A 15,715-nucleotide genomic window follows, 5' to 3' on the forward strand; every position below is an offset into this window, starting at 1 on the left:
AAAATGGCACATTTCATTCCTCTTCCTGGTCTTCCTTCTGCGCCTCAGTTGGCTAAACAATTTTTTGTACACATTTTTCGTCTTCACGGGTTGCCTACGCAGATTGTCTCGGATAGAGGGGTCCAATTCGTGTCTAAATTCTGGAGAGCTCTCTGTAAACAACTCAAGATTAAATTAAATTTTTCCTCTGCATATCATCCCCAGTCCAATGGACAAGTAGAAAGAATTAACCAGATCCTGGGTGATTATTTGCGACATTTTGTTTCCTCCCGCCAGGATGACTGGGCAGATCTCCTTCCATGGGCCGAATTCTCGTATAACTTCAGGGTCTCTGAATCTTCCTCCAAATCCCCATTTTTCGTGGTGTACGGCCGTCACCCTCTTCCCCCCCTCCCTACCCCCTTGCCCTCTGGTCTGCCCGCTGTGGATGAAATTTCTCGTGACCTTTCCATTATATGGAGAGAGACCCAAAATTCTCTCTTACAGGCTTCTTCACGCATGAAGAGGTTCGCGGATAAGAAAAGAAGAGCTCCCCCCGTTTTTTCCCCTGGAGACAAGGTATGGCTCTCCGCTAAATATGTCCGCTTCCGTGTCCCTAGCTACAAGTTGGGACCACGCTATCTTGGTCCTTTCAAAATTCTGTGTCAAATTAATCCTGTCTCTTATAAACTTCTTCTTCCTCCTTCTCTTCGTATCCCTAATGCCTTTCACGTCTCTCTTCTCAAACCACTCATCCTCAACCGTTTTTCTCCCAAATCTGTTCCTCCCACTCCTGTTTCCGGCTCCTCGGACGTCTTCTCGGTCAAGGAGATTTTGGCTACCAAAAAGGTCAGAGGAAAAAATTTTTTTTTAGTAGACTGGGAGGGTTGTGGTCCTGAAGAGAGATCCTGGGAACCTGAGGACAACATCCTTGACAAAAGTCTGCTCCTCAGGTTCTCAGGCTCCAAGAAGAGGGGGAGACCCAAGGGGGGGGGTACTGTTACGCCGAGCGCTCCGGGTTCCCGCTCCTCCCCGGAGCGCTCGCTTCACCTCCTCCGCTGCAGCGCCCCGGTCACGTCCTCTGACCCGGGGCGCTGCGATCCTGCTGCTAGCCGGGATGCGATTCGCGATGCGGGTAGCGCCCGCTCGCGATGCGCACCCCGGCTCTCCTACCTGACTCGCTCCCCGTCTGTTCTGTCCCGGCGCGCGCGGCCCCGCTCCCTAGGGCGCGCGCGCGCCGGGTCTCTGCGATTTAAAGGGCCACTGCGCCGCTGATTGGCGCAGTGGTTCCAATTAGAGTTATCACCTGTGCACTCCCTATATTACCTCACTTCCCTTGCACTCCCTTGCCGGATCTTGTTGCCTTAGTGCCAGTGAAAGCGTTCCTTGTGTGTCCCTTGCCAGTGTTTCCAGACCTTCTGCCGTTGCCCCTGACTACGATCCTTGCTGCCTGCCCCGACCTTCTGCTACGTCCGACCTTGCTTCTGCCTACTCCCTTGTACCGCGCCTATCTTCAGCAGCCAGAGAGGTGAGCCGTTGCTAGTGGATACGACCTGGTCACTACCGCCGCAGCAAGACCATCCCGCTTTGCGGCGGGCTCTGGTGAAAACCAGTAGTGGCTTAGAACCGGTCCACTAGCACGGTCCACGCCAATCCCTCTCTGGCACAGAGGGTCCACTACCTGCCAGCCGGCATCGTGACATCAGAGTTGTCACTATTAGAATCACTGTCGTAGAGCAGCACAATGCCACCTCCAGACAGAGCCTGGAGGTGGCATCAATATGAAGTGACCATATAGTGGCTGAATGACAAAGCCTGAAGTTGGCGGCAGCATGAGGAGATTGTATAGTGGCTGAATGACACAGCCTGGATTGGCGGATGCATGAGGAGACCATATAGTGGCTGAAAGACACATAGTGGAGGTGGCGGCAGCATGAGGAGAACATATAGTGGCTGAATGTCATTCAACCAGGAGTTGGCGGCAGCATGAGGAGACCACATAGTGGCTGAATGACACAGCTTGGAGTTGGTGGCAATATAAAGTGGCTGACTGACACAGCCTGGAGTTTGAGGCAGCATGAGAACATATAGTGGCTGAATGACAGCCTGGAGTTGGCAGCAGCATGAGGATACCATTCAGTGGCTTAATGACACAGCCTGGATTTGGCTGCAGCATGAGGAGAACATATAGTGGCTGAATGACACTGCCTGGAGCTGGCATCAGCATGAGGAGAACATACAGTGGCAAAATGAGACAGCATGGAGGTGGCATCAGCATGAGGAGAACATATGGTGGCAGAATGAGACAGCCTGGAGGTGGCATTAGCAGGAGGAGAACATATGGTGGCAGAATGAGACATTCTGGAGTTGGCGGCAGCAGCATCAGGAGTCCTGAAAGTGACCCAGTGACAAAGTGGTGCGGTGGGTGGCAATAGCAGTTCCCGGTGACGAAGGTGGGTAAAAAAAAGAAGAAGTTGGTATCAGATGTGTGGCCTCATTCTTAGGATAACATTTATGGACCCAAAGTTTTTTTTTTATCAAACAAAAGGAAAGGTGTGCAAAAAACACCATGTGCCACCTACACCATCAAGTATTGATGTGATGCAAAGACCTCTAAGAAGTGGAAGGGAACAATGTATGGTCCATTGTAACCGGTGGGGGGTAAAAACTTCCCCTGTAAGGCCCTACTCTCGAATTATTAATTCCCTTCTTGGCAAGTGTTACTCGTCCTAAAAAGGGCGGCCCCACACAGGAACCCCTCCCTATTTCCACCTACAAACACTGCCATTTCCCAGGGTTTTTAGGTGGAAACAGGGATTGGTTCCTGTGTAGGGCCGCCCTTTTTAAGACACGTAACACTTTCCTCAAAAAGGTAGAAGGGAACCATGTATTGTCCATTGTAGCAGGTGGGGGTAAAAACTTCCCTTGTAAGGCCCTACTCTCGCCCTATTAATTCCCTTCATGGCAAGTGTTAATCACCCTAAAAAGGGTTGCCCCACACAAGCAACTCTCTCTATTTCCACCTAAAAACACTGGGAAATGGCAGTGGGGTGTGGGGCAGCCCTTTTTAGGGCGAGTAACACTTGCCAAGAAGGAAATAAATAATGCAAGAGTAGGGCCTTACAGGGATTATTTACCTCCACAGGTTACAATGGACCATACGTTGTTCCCTACCACCTTTTAGAGGTCTTTGCATCACATCAATACTTGGTGGTGTAGGTGGCACATGGTGTTTTTTGCACACCTTTCCTTTTGTATGATTTCAAAAAAAATGTGGGTACATTTATTTTATCCTAAGAATATAATTAACAGTTAAGTTTTATGGAATGCATATCCTCAACATCTACTTGTAGTCTGATGGGGTGGAATTTCTGTAACTGGGGAGTAGCGCCTTAAATATGTTTAGCACTATCCATATTTGTGAAGTGTTGGTGTGGCACCATGGTCAATCTACTCTGATGCATCAGGCATTGGTGGGTGGAAATCAAATCCTCGCTGATCCATGCCTGATTCATCTTCACAAAGGTCAGTCTCTCCACATTTTTCGTGGACAGATGAGTTCTCCTTGGGGTTACTATGGCCCCCGCCGCACTAAACACCTGCTCTGATGCATACTACTGGCCGCGCAGGACAGCCTTTCCAAGGCAAACTCTGCTAGTTGCGGCCACAAATCAAGATTGGCTGCCCAGAAGTCCAGAGGATCTTCAAGGTGTGTTGGCACAGGCATGTCAAGGTATGCCACCACCTGCTGGTTCAGGTCCTGCTCCAGGTCTACCTGCTGCTGATTAGTGTTGCTCGCGAATATTCGCAATGCGAATTTTATTCACGAATATCGCATATTCGCGAATTAGCGAATATTCGCGAATCTAGCACTATATACCGTATTTATCGGCGTATAACACGCACTTTTTAGGCTAAAATTTTTAGCCTAAAGTCTGTGTGCGTGTTATACGCCGATACACCCCCAGGAAAGGCAGGGGGAGAGAGGCCGTCGCTGCCCGCTTCTCTCCCCCTGCCTTTCCTGGGGTCTAGAGCGCTGCTGTCGGCCCTTCTCACCCCCTGGTCCCCGGCGTCATTGCTATGCGCTGAACGGCACGGCGCATAACGTCAGAGCGCCGCGCCGTGCATAGCAACGACGCTGGGGACGCACGACGGAGGCCTGGAGCAGCGCGGACCCGACTCAGGTAATTATGCCACCGGGGATGGGGGGAGGCAACGGGGCAGCGGCGCCGGCAATGGGTGTCGCTGCCCCTTCTCTCCCCCTGGGTATACCACGCACCGGCCTATAACACGCACCCTCATTTTACCAAGGATATTTGGGTAAAAAAAGTTTTTTACCCAAATATCCATGATAAAATGAGGGTGCGTGTGTGCGCGTGTATACCCCGATATACCCCCAGGAAAGGCAGGGGGAGAGAGGCCGTCGCTGCCCGCTTCTCTCCCCCTGCCTTTCCTGGGGTCTAGAGCACTGCTGTCGGCCCTTTTCACCCCCTGGTTATCGGCTCCGCTGCCCGTTCTGTCCCCCTGACTATCGGTGCCGGCGCCGATAGCCAGGGGGAGAGAAGCGGCGCCGGCACCGATAGTCAGGGGGACAGAACGGGCAGCGGAGCCGATAACCAGGGGGTGAAAAGGGCCGACAGCAGTGCTCTAGACCCCAGGAAAGGCAGGGGGAGAGAAGCGGGCAGCGACGGCCTCTCTCCCCCTGCCTTTCCTGGGGGTATATCGGGGTATACACGCGCACACACGCACCCTCATTTTATCATGGATATTTGGGTAAAAAACTTTTTTTACCCAAATATCCTTGGTAAAATGAGGGTGCGTGTTATAGGCCGGTGCGTGGTATACCCCGATAAATACGGTATTCGTAATTACGAATATTCTTTTTTTTTTCCACAGTACACATCACAGTGATCACCCCTCTCTGCTTCCAGCTTGTGTGGTGTAAAGAAGGCTCTAATACTACTGTGTGAGACTGGCCTGCGAATTTTCGCATATGCAAATTTTTTCTATGCTAATTTTGCATATGCTAATTTTCGAATACGCTAATTTTAACATATGCGGAAAAAATACGCGAATATTACGAATATGCAAATTTAGCGAATATATGATGAATATTCGTCCATATATTCGCGAAATATTGCGAATTCGAATATGACCTATGCCGCTCAACACAACTGCTGATGAGTTGCTTCACTATGCGGGTGAAGAATGCTACTCATCAGCATCTGTAGACTCAGGCTGCTGCTGATGGAGCAGGTACTGATCCAGGATCCTGCCATCCCACCACTCCCCAGTAGCCATGGCAGTGGAAGGTGAGCGCAGAGGGCCCCCCGAGTCAGACCTGCGAGAGGATGGACGATGGTGCAGCTGCCACTGGTTGACATTGAAGTTACACAAGGAAGTCCCCCTATCCGCTTGGATTGTCAAGAAATCAGTGATGGCTTTTCTCTGTTCGTTTAATCAGTCCAACATATGGAAGGTGGAATTCCAAAGTGTGGAAACGTCACAAATCAGACTATGTTGGGGGATACCGTTCTGACGCTGCAGCTCAAGGAGGGTGTGCTTTGCAGTGTATGAGTGGCTGAAGTGCATGGAAAGTTTCCTTCCCATTGTCAGAATGTTTGGCCAATGGGGGGAAAGCTTCAGGAAACGCTTGACAACCAGATTGAACACGTGTGCCACGCAGGGCGCATGGCTCAGGCTTCCTTGTCGCAGCGCAGACAAGATGTTATTTCAGTTGTCGGTTACTATGGTTCCCATTTCCAGTTTTTGTGGAGTAACCCATGATTCAATTTCTTGATGAATGACATTTTTCACTGTTCCTCCCCTGTGTGACTCTGTTCGCCAAGGCAAACCATGTGAAGAACAGCATGTCAGAATGCCGTGCCCTGCACACATGGTATGGAGGAGTGTCCTCAGTAGAGGCTGAGGAGACGGTGGAGAATGAGGGGGAGTTACACACTGTCACAGGACCAATGGCCTGAGAGCATGTAGGCGGAAGCGGCATGACCTGTCAAAGTTGCTGTTGTGGCTGTGCAGGAACCACATTCAACAAATGGGCCGTGAAGAACATGTATTGTCCCTGACTGCAGTTACAGCTCCACACGTCGGCGCTGCCATGCACTTTGGTACACACCGACAGTCTCAAGGACTGGCCCACCTTCTGTTCCATGAAATTGTGCAGGGCTGGTACTGCCTTCTTTGCAAAGAAGTGACAGCTTGGGACTCTCCACCTCAGCTTGGCCCAATCCATCAGTTCTATGAAAGATTTCTGGCAGTATGACTGACTCAAAGTAGGAGGAGCAGGAGCATCTGGAGCGACAGAAGATAGGTATGACACACAGCTCCCTTCGGTTGAGGTGTAGCTTTGGCTGGCTGAAACAAGGATCAGTGTGCCACTGGGTGATGCAGGAGGCTGGACCACCATATCAGAGACAGTTCTCCCAGACCACTTTATGGTGATGCTGCATATGTTGACGCAAAGCCATGGTGCCAATATTGGGACCCTGGCCACGCTTCACCTTTTGCAGACACATCTTGAATGTGGCCAGGTTAACATCCTCCGGATGCTTGATGAAATACTGCCACACCGCCGAGTAGCTGATTTTCCCATCAATAGTCCGCACTGACTGACTGCTACTGCCTCCGACTCAAGGAACCCCTATTACACTACCTCCCGGGAAGGTAGGCTTCTGCGAAGCAGGGGGTCTACCGCGGGTATGTTTGGCTCCAGACGTTCGACTTCTTCCACCATGCTGACTGCCAAACATGCTACCACCTTGCTGGCTCAGCTGCTGCCTAACAGGCAACCTGCAACCCTCTTCTCCTGATGATGATGAAGCCCCTTCTGTACCCATCTCCGAAGTGTGATCGGCTTCATCATCATCGAGTTGTGTCTGCACGTCACTGATGTCCTCCTCAGGTTCCTCAAAATTGTCTGCTTCAGGAGCCTGAACGCTCCCAACACCACCTCCCATGCCACTCTCCTCATCACTACTTGCCCACCTAGCGATGGAAGTGGCGGATATCTCCTTCACTTCTTGGCTGGGAAGTAGCTGCTGACTGTCCTCTAGTAGATCGTCCTCACTAAATAGTGGAGCTGAATCCACAGCATAGGAAACTTCTGTGGGGGAACAGCATAGGACAGAGGCAATGGGAGGAAAGAGACTGCTTCTGGGCCATGCCAACTGAGGGTTGTGTCTGAGGAACTCACCCACTGTTGACTGGGGGTGTCAGATGTCACTTGTGATGAAGTGGATGACCATGTTAACCAATCGATGACGGCAGATGGGTTGCTGGTCGAGACATGACCGCTAGCTGATACCGGGAGCTCAGGCCTCTCGCTGCGACTCCTGCTGCCACTCGCCCCTAGTCTGCTGAGACCTCTGCCTGATGAATTTAGGCCTCTGCCACTCCTCTGTGGACTTTCTGGCACTTCTCTGCCTGACATACTTAGTGCGTATATGAGGGGAGTACAATATGCTTCACTACACTTCAAACAGTATTTGTCTACAACACCAGCAGATGTGAACTTTTGCCTGGCCTTTCACAGTATCTAGGCCATTAAGACTTTAACAGGAACAAAATGGTACACCACTTAGATGTAAATATGTGGTATGCACTTATGAGGGGATGACAATGCGCTCCAGTATGCTTAAAACAGTATTTGTCTACAAAACCAGCAGGTGTGTACTTTTGCCTGGCCTTTCACAGTATCTAGGCCTTTAAGACTTTAACAGGAACAACAGTGTACACCACTTAGATGTACGCACAGGTTACACTTAATAGAGGACAATATGCTTTTAGTACTCTGCCCACCCTAGCTGGCTGGCTACTTTTAGCTTTTCAGTTGTTGTACACACCAGTGCTGCAGCACACAGTCGCTGTGTACTACACCCAAAATTGCACTCTCTCTCTCTCAATCTCACTCCCTTCCCTATCAGTGCTTCTAGGTTGGATTTGGGCTTGAGGTGAATCACTGCTTTAAAAAATATTTTCTGTGCAACAATCTGCTCTCTGTCCCTCTCTGCAATAGAATGCTGGTTTGACTGGGAGGTGAAGTGCTGCTGTAAAAATGCTTTTCTGTGCAACACACTGCTGTCTGTCCCTTTCTCTCTCTCTCTCTACAATAAAAGGCTGAAGTGACTGGCTGCAATATGGCTGCCGATTATATAGGGCTGTGACATCATAGTGGTGACTGGCTGCTGATGAGCTGCATGCTACATGTGATTCAGGGTCATCCTGCCGACCCTTGTTCCAAGGATTCCTTGCCCCATGTCCTCATGTGGATCCGCCATTTTAGATACCCTGGATCCTGGACCGCACTAAATGGAGCTTAATGAAGCGAATTACGCGTTCGAATTGTGGTGATATTCACATTCATTGCAAATCAAATTCTTCCTGAAATTCGTAACAAATTCGGATTCGCTCATTCCTAGTGTTGACTATACAGAATCATGAACAAACGATAATTTAATGGGAATTAGTAGTTAATTTTTTCTTTTATTTTTCTATTTGCAATACATAATTAACAACACATGCTTATGTAAATCCGTATCTACCATACTTGTGAATATACAGCATTTTTTTCTAAATTTTTTTAGAAATTTATTGTAAGCATATTAATAATAGTAAAGAATTTTAAAAAATAGAAGCAAAAATAAATAAATATATAGAAAATAACAAAAAAATACATAAACAACAAATAAACTATTCAGACAAATATCTATGAACAGACTAACATACAATACATGTCACAAAATGAAAGGCACACTAGGATAGAGTGTTATCCTAGAGTGGTCCATCAACCGCTTATAGATCCAGTGTTCAACAAAACTTGAAATTCCCTGTATTTTTCCCATTCAGCCAATTTCACAGATCATTATTTTGGTCATTATCTGATATTTGGAGCTCATCCATCCTTTGTAGAAAATCCATAGCCTCCATCTATTCCAGTCTTGTGGGAGGGTATATTGATTTCCAAAGTCTTGGTATTATTTGCCTAGTTGCTATAAAAAAAAAAAAATCCAATATATTTCTCCTGCTATTTTTCATAGATTTTGGAAAGATTGAAAGTAAGACTATTGTTGGGATTGGTTATATCTCGGATCTAAACACATGATTATATAAATCAATTATCTCCTTCCAAAGGTTATTTTCTCCTTTACATCCCCAAAAAACATGTAGCAGAGTCCATGGCAGCATACCACATTTCCAGCATAAATTAGATGTTGTAAGAAAATATTTATTGAACTTAACTGGTGTCAAGTACCACTGCGTTAATATTTTATGGACAGCTTGTGTGTTAAAACTTTTGATTTCTGCCAACCAATATCAGTTATCTCTACTGCTTTGTCTCTTGCCCATTTTCCATGCAGTAATGATTAGTGTTGAGCGGCATAGGCCATATTCGAATTCGCGATTACGATACATAACCTTTTCTGGTTTTTATTATACATATGCCTCATATATGTTAAATAGAAGATCACTCCGAGTTCCCTCCGCTCTACACAGATCCTCAAAAGGGGTCAGGGATATACATTGTTTATCTTTTCTGATGAATGAGTTTATATATCCCCTCAGTTGAAAATATCCTAGCAATAGTCTTCATTTTCTTTTATTAGTTCTCTAAGTGGTAATATTGCCTTCTTAATCTAGGGAAAGGTAATTTCATTTACCCCTATTAAAATTATGTGGCAGTCTTGGGCACTCCTTTATAGGTTTTGGAGGTACTGAACTAATTTTATTTTAGTCATCCAAAAAATCCCCTGCGCTAATGATGTTGAAAAATAATGTTCTGTTTATTTGTTTAAATTATCTGTTTAAAGGGGTACTTCGGTGGAAAAAAATTTTTTTTAATCAACTGGTGCCAGAAAGTGAAACAGATTTGTAAATTACTTCTATTAAAAAATCTTTATTCTTCCAGTACTTATTAGTGGCTGTATATTACAGAGAAAGTTCTTTTGTTTTTGGATTTCTTTTTTTTTCTTTCCACAGTGCTCTCTGCTGACACCTCTGTCTGTGTCAAGAACTGTCCAATGTTTCTTGAAGGCTATGCGTTTTTTCTGTGTCTCAAATGAGTAATCGGGAATACATTATCCTATTGTTGTTATAGGTTGCATTATTCTTGTCTCTCAATGTTCGCATAATCCTTTCCCTATCTCCTTCATTTAATAATTTTATCAATAACGTTCTGGGCTTACTACCCGGTGGGAGCGGTCGCATTGAAACCCTGTGTGCTCTCTCAATACCAAATGAGGGGGGCAAATTTCCCCCTCCAGATTCCCCAATTATCCATTTTTGTAAGAAGCCCACCGGGTCCTTCCCTTCCGCCCCCTCCAGCAGGCCCATCATTTTCAAATTCCCTCTTCTAGAGCTATCCTCCATCTCTATTATTTTCTCAGTAAAAATTTGATTCCCTTCTGGCTTGTTTATACCTTTTTTTTTTTTTCAATATCTGCATTTCATCCTGTAAATCCGACACTCTTTCCTACATTTCCTTGCATCGTTCCCTGAGTTTTCTATCTGATCCGCTAATCCCTCAAAGATGTATTGCATTTCCCTATTGCCTCCAGTATTACTTTTATTATCACTGTTTCCTCGTCCTCCTCCATAACATTTTCCCGTGCATTTTGCTTTCCCTGCTAATTTTTCAAAGACAAAATTGGTGATGCCATATATTTGTCCATTCTCCCTGTATTCCTATTATCTTTTACTGGACTTGTGGACTTCCTTTTTGGAGGCATCTTAATTCTATAACTGACAGCTGTATATTATATTATACGCCTCTTTTCCCCGCATACCGGTAATTACAAAGTAATTATAAGCACAATAAATTATGTCCTTGCCACAAACTGCATAAAGTTAAGTTGTCATATCCTAGCAGTAGTCATTTTGAGTCCACTCCAAATATATCCCATTTATTAATTGTCTAGTTTTTACAGCTCTCCCAAATGGAGAAGGGGGTAAAATAGACTTAATGTGTGACTTAGTGGCATACAAGATTTAATGACTTTTGTCAGGCAATTATTTCAGGTTATTAGGACAGTACAATGAGTAAGCCTGAATACTCCCTTAAGACCACAAGCAAAGAGCGGTCTCACCCATCCTGTAGGTTGTTGTCCCTCATGTCACAGTCCGCTTCTCCTCCCTACCGTGCTCTCCTGACGGTTGGAGTGATTATTGCTGTAGGGAGTTCGCTGTCCCCCCGCTGCTCTCCTCCACACCAGGTCCGGCCGGCTCTACCTTTCTGTGTGTGCTGACTGTGCTGTCCAGGCCCACCCGCATTACCTTTGCAGCCCCCATGTGACCTCTGGGTCTCTCAGCTGGCCTCTATACTGCATGTCATGACCCTCCTCTCTCTGCGCTCCAGGCTCTCCCCACTGCAGATGCCTTCAAAGGGACCTGGAAGCGCCTGCCACCACAGTCCTCTTCCCGCAACTGCGCCCAGCCTGGGCTGCTCAGCACGACTCTCTCGTCCTCTCCGCCTCCTCTCCCACCTGGCAAGGTGAGTGCCGAGGCTAAGCATTACTTCTCAGGGGGTCCGCCGCTTGGGGCTCACTGTGTCTGGGCTCGCATCATGGAGTAAAGATCCTAAGGGGGTAATCTCTCTCCCGCAGTCCGGCTCTCGCCAGGCTCCACAACATCGCCTGGTGTGGCTCACGAGGTTGGAGGGGGGGCGGAGCTTAGTTAGCTTCCTGCCGCCATGTTATTGATCCCGTACGGTGAACGGCGTGGCAGAAGAGAGTCTTTTGTCAGTTGTTGGGAAGGTTCTTTTTTATTCTGTTACCATATTCTATAAAGATACCCCTTAGAACACATTTTAATGCATCCCATTTTAGTGGAATTGACTTAGGAATTAAGTTTTAATTAAATAGTTCAGAATATTTTGCACACAATGAAACTAAATATGTTGTTTTTTAGTCTACATTATTTTTTATATTTAAATGTATTTTTATATAGCTTTTTAAAAAGAACAATTTTAAGTCCCTTATGGGCATTTTTAATTGCTTAAAATTATCTATGCAATGTATATGCAGTGAATTTATTTAAAACTGTAGCACTCTATTGGCACTCTACTGATACAGCCTTCCTGTGGCAGAGTGTATCAGTAAATCAGTCACAGTATGCACAGAGGCTTGATTTCATCATGGGAGTTCTAATTTGCCACAGAACTGTCTAAATGCTTCAATTGTGGCATTTAAACAGTTAAATTGCTGGCATTGGATTAAGCTCCAGCAGGGGCAGACTGACCGGCCGGACCATACGGATGTTGTCCAAGGGTCCGGCCGGGTAAAGGGCCATCGCCGCTGCTACTCGGGATCCAGAACACTTCCAGGATCCCGAGGCAGATGAATGCTGCTTTCTGCTGTATGTAGCTTGAACCATTCACATAATTGTACTTTTCACACCGATATACATAGGTTGTAGATAACAGTAAAATGAAAATAGAACGCTATCTAATATTAATGGGACATTGAACAATGAGTCACAATGCTATTTCAGGCGAGCAAAGATGAGTTTCTGTAGAAAAAGGTCATAAACATTTACACACTAATACATTATTGATGTTTTCTTCTTTAAGTTTCATTGCTTATAAAGCATACAGTGCCACAATGATGGAAAAATAAAGCTGATATGAGAACGTTAGTTAGAATATAATAACTGTTGAACAAGTCCCTGTTTTTTTCACTTGCTAGACATTAAAGTTATAAAAAGTTATTTCAGAAAATTCTTAAATGGGCACTGTCAGATACAAAAACTTTTGATATGTTGTAAAGCATTCAAAAGTTTTGCACTTGCTTTCATTAGAACATTTTCAGTATTTCATACTGAAAAAGACAGTCAAACAACTGCCTCCCCTGCCTGCTTGGACATGTACTAGTCCTGCTGTGTCCATGCGTCATGGACACACTTCCTTGATTGACAGCTGTGAGTGAAGGCTGACAGCTGGAAGAAAAATCCTCCCACTGTCAGCTTGTGTCCCGCTACTGTCAGTGAGGACAAGCTGGGAGTTGTAGTTTTGCTAATGCTAGGGGAGATGTGAGCAGACAGCATACTGAGGGAGGGGGCGGACACCTGAACAGTGAGGCCACACCCCCTCCCTTTGAGAGGAAATCCGACTAGTGAAATATAGTAATAAAAAAATTAAAATAAATAAAGGTGCTAGACACATGGTCAGGATTAGATACTGAGTGATATATTTAAAAAAAACAGGTTTTTTTTGTTGGATCTGACGGGTACGCTTTAATCATTATGTGGTCAAGAAAACTACACATTTCCGTTATCTGCTTATGGAATTATAACAAATGTTAAACAACACGAATTGCAGATAATGTAAAAAAAAATGATATTTTGTGTTTCCATTAATATTCACATGCCAGCCTATATTCCCAATTATGTTGATAATCCCAAAATTATATGTTCAATAAACATAACATGGAGGTTATATAAACTCTGTGTAAAAGAGAATGAAACCCCCCAGTTTGATATATACCAGAATAATCCGACAGGGCTGTAAGGCAGGTTAATATTATTTGCATGAGCATGGGCAATATGCTTAAATTGGCACTGTAATTTGCAAAAACTTTTTATATAATATAGTTAAACCCTTCCCAATCTATGACATATTGGTACGTCATGGGTCGAGTGAGGGGAATATGGCTCGCCGGTTGCGTCGGCTCGCCGGTTGCGTCCACATTATAACCCGAAGATCCCCACTGCTATCTAATCACATGCTGTTGATGGGTTGGTGGGGAAAAATGGGTACTTACCCGTTATTCCTGATTCTCGGTGAATCACCGGGGTGTCAAAAAATGTGTGAAAAAAAAATATAAATATGTTTTAAAAAATATAACCCCCCCCCCAATAAATATTCTAATTACCCCCCTTTTACCATTTTTTATATTAAAAAAAACATATTTAAAAAAAGCAAAACATATCTGGTATCACTGTGTGTGAAATTGTCTGAACTATTTAAATTATGATGTTTCTGTTGCTGCACGGTGAAATGAGTAAATGCAAACAAATTCCAAGCACTAAAATCACTGATTTCTGGTCCCATCACATCCCAAAAAAGAAATGTAACAAAAAGCCACATATATGCAAAAGTGGCACAATAGAAACTACAGCTCATGGCACAAAAAAAATAAAAACCCTAACATAGCTCTGCAGGTTTAAAAATAAAAAATTTTATAGGGGTCATAACATGGCATTGAACAAACTTTCTTTTTTCTTTTTCAAGTTTTCAATTTATTATCTTAAAATGAAACCAAAATTATCCAAGTTTGGTATTATTAGAATTGTACTCACCCACATAATAAAGATAGCATGTCATATATACCCTTTTGTTAAAAAAAATATTGCCCCCCAAAATTGTACAATTCAAATTTTTTTTATTTAGCCATACATATATTTTTTTTCTCACTATGTAATACATTATATCATAAAATAAAGTGTTCCCATGAAAAGTCCAACTTGTTCCACAAAAAAGTAGCCCTAATGAAACTTTAGCAGTGGAAAAATAAAATAGTTATGGGTCTTAGAATGTGAGGAGACAAAAAAAACGTGAGCCAAAAAAAATAAATAAATTGCTGGGTCATGACAGAGTTTTAATCCATTAATGACATTGGACGTAAATGCACGTCATGGTGCGGTGGTACTTAGCGCACCATGACGCACATTTACATCATGTACATGACCGAGAGCACCAGACTGGTCCTCGCATCATGCACGGCAGGTCCCGGCTGCTTTCAGCAGCCAGGGACCCACCGGTAATGGCAGACATCAGCTATCATGCTGATGCCTGCCATTAACCCCTCAGATGCTGTGATCAATACAGATCACGGCATCTGCTGCAGTGCGGCATATAAAATGCATGATCGGATGACACGCAGCAGACACGCAGGGATCCGATCATCCGATCATTCTTCAGCTGATCTGCACCCCCTCTCCTCCCTCTCCCTGCCTAGTTAGTTATTGCTGTGCAGACCAGGAACATCTTCAGGGAGAGTTTTTTCTCCTTTCCTCCTGTCACCTCATTCAGCTGCCATGCTCCGCTGTGAGGTGGCTGGAGGAGGGCAGGTCAAGGGTCACTGCTTAAGATCAGTAAGTCTTCTGTATATTTCCATGGAATAGATTTGGCTCTGGTCTCTGTCAGTCTATAGATCCCCATAACAGTGTGTCATTCACAGATTCCCTTAACAGTGTGTCATTCACAGATCCCCCATGAGTGTTATCTACGGATCCCCATAAGTGTGTCATCTACAAGTCCCCCCATAAGTGTAATTCTGGGGTCTGTAATAGACATGGGGGTTATTCTAGGTCTGTACAATGGTCTGTATATAATGCAGGGCAGTGTTTCTGGGGTCCCTGTTATGCAGGGGGGTGATTCTGAGGTCTGTAATGTGGTGGGGTCTTTTTCTGGGGTCTGTATTATGGTGGGGACTGATTCTGGAGTCTGTATTACAGTGGGGTCTGATTTTGGGGTCTGTATTATGGTGGGGTCTGATTCTGGGGTCTGTATCACAGTGGAGTCTGATTCTGGGATCTGTATTATGGTGTTGACTAATTCTGGGGTCTGTATTACTGTGGGGTCTGATTCTGGGGCCTGTATTATGGTGGGATCTGATTCTGGGGTCTGTATTACAGTAGGATCTGTAGTATGGTGGGGTCTGATTCTGGAGTCTGTATTATGCAGTTCTGAATTAAAATGGTTATCTGTGCTGAACGAAAACTT

At 45.1% G+C, this 15,715-nt stretch overlaps 1 protein-coding gene across 1 annotated transcript in view; it reads left to right on the top strand.

Annotated features, from left to right (window-relative positions):
- Window positions 1-15,715, top strand: part of TINAG (tubulointerstitial nephritis antigen) — a 128,718-nt gene that overhangs the window by 15,527 nt on the left and 97,476 nt on the right. The window lies entirely within an intron of this gene.

The sequence above is a fragment of the Hyla sarda genome, chromosome 3, assembly GCF_029499605.1.
Source record: "Hyla sarda isolate aHylSar1 chromosome 3, aHylSar1.hap1, whole genome shotgun sequence".
Lineage (NCBI taxonomy): Eukaryota > Metazoa > Chordata > Amphibia > Anura > Hylidae > Hyla > Hyla sarda.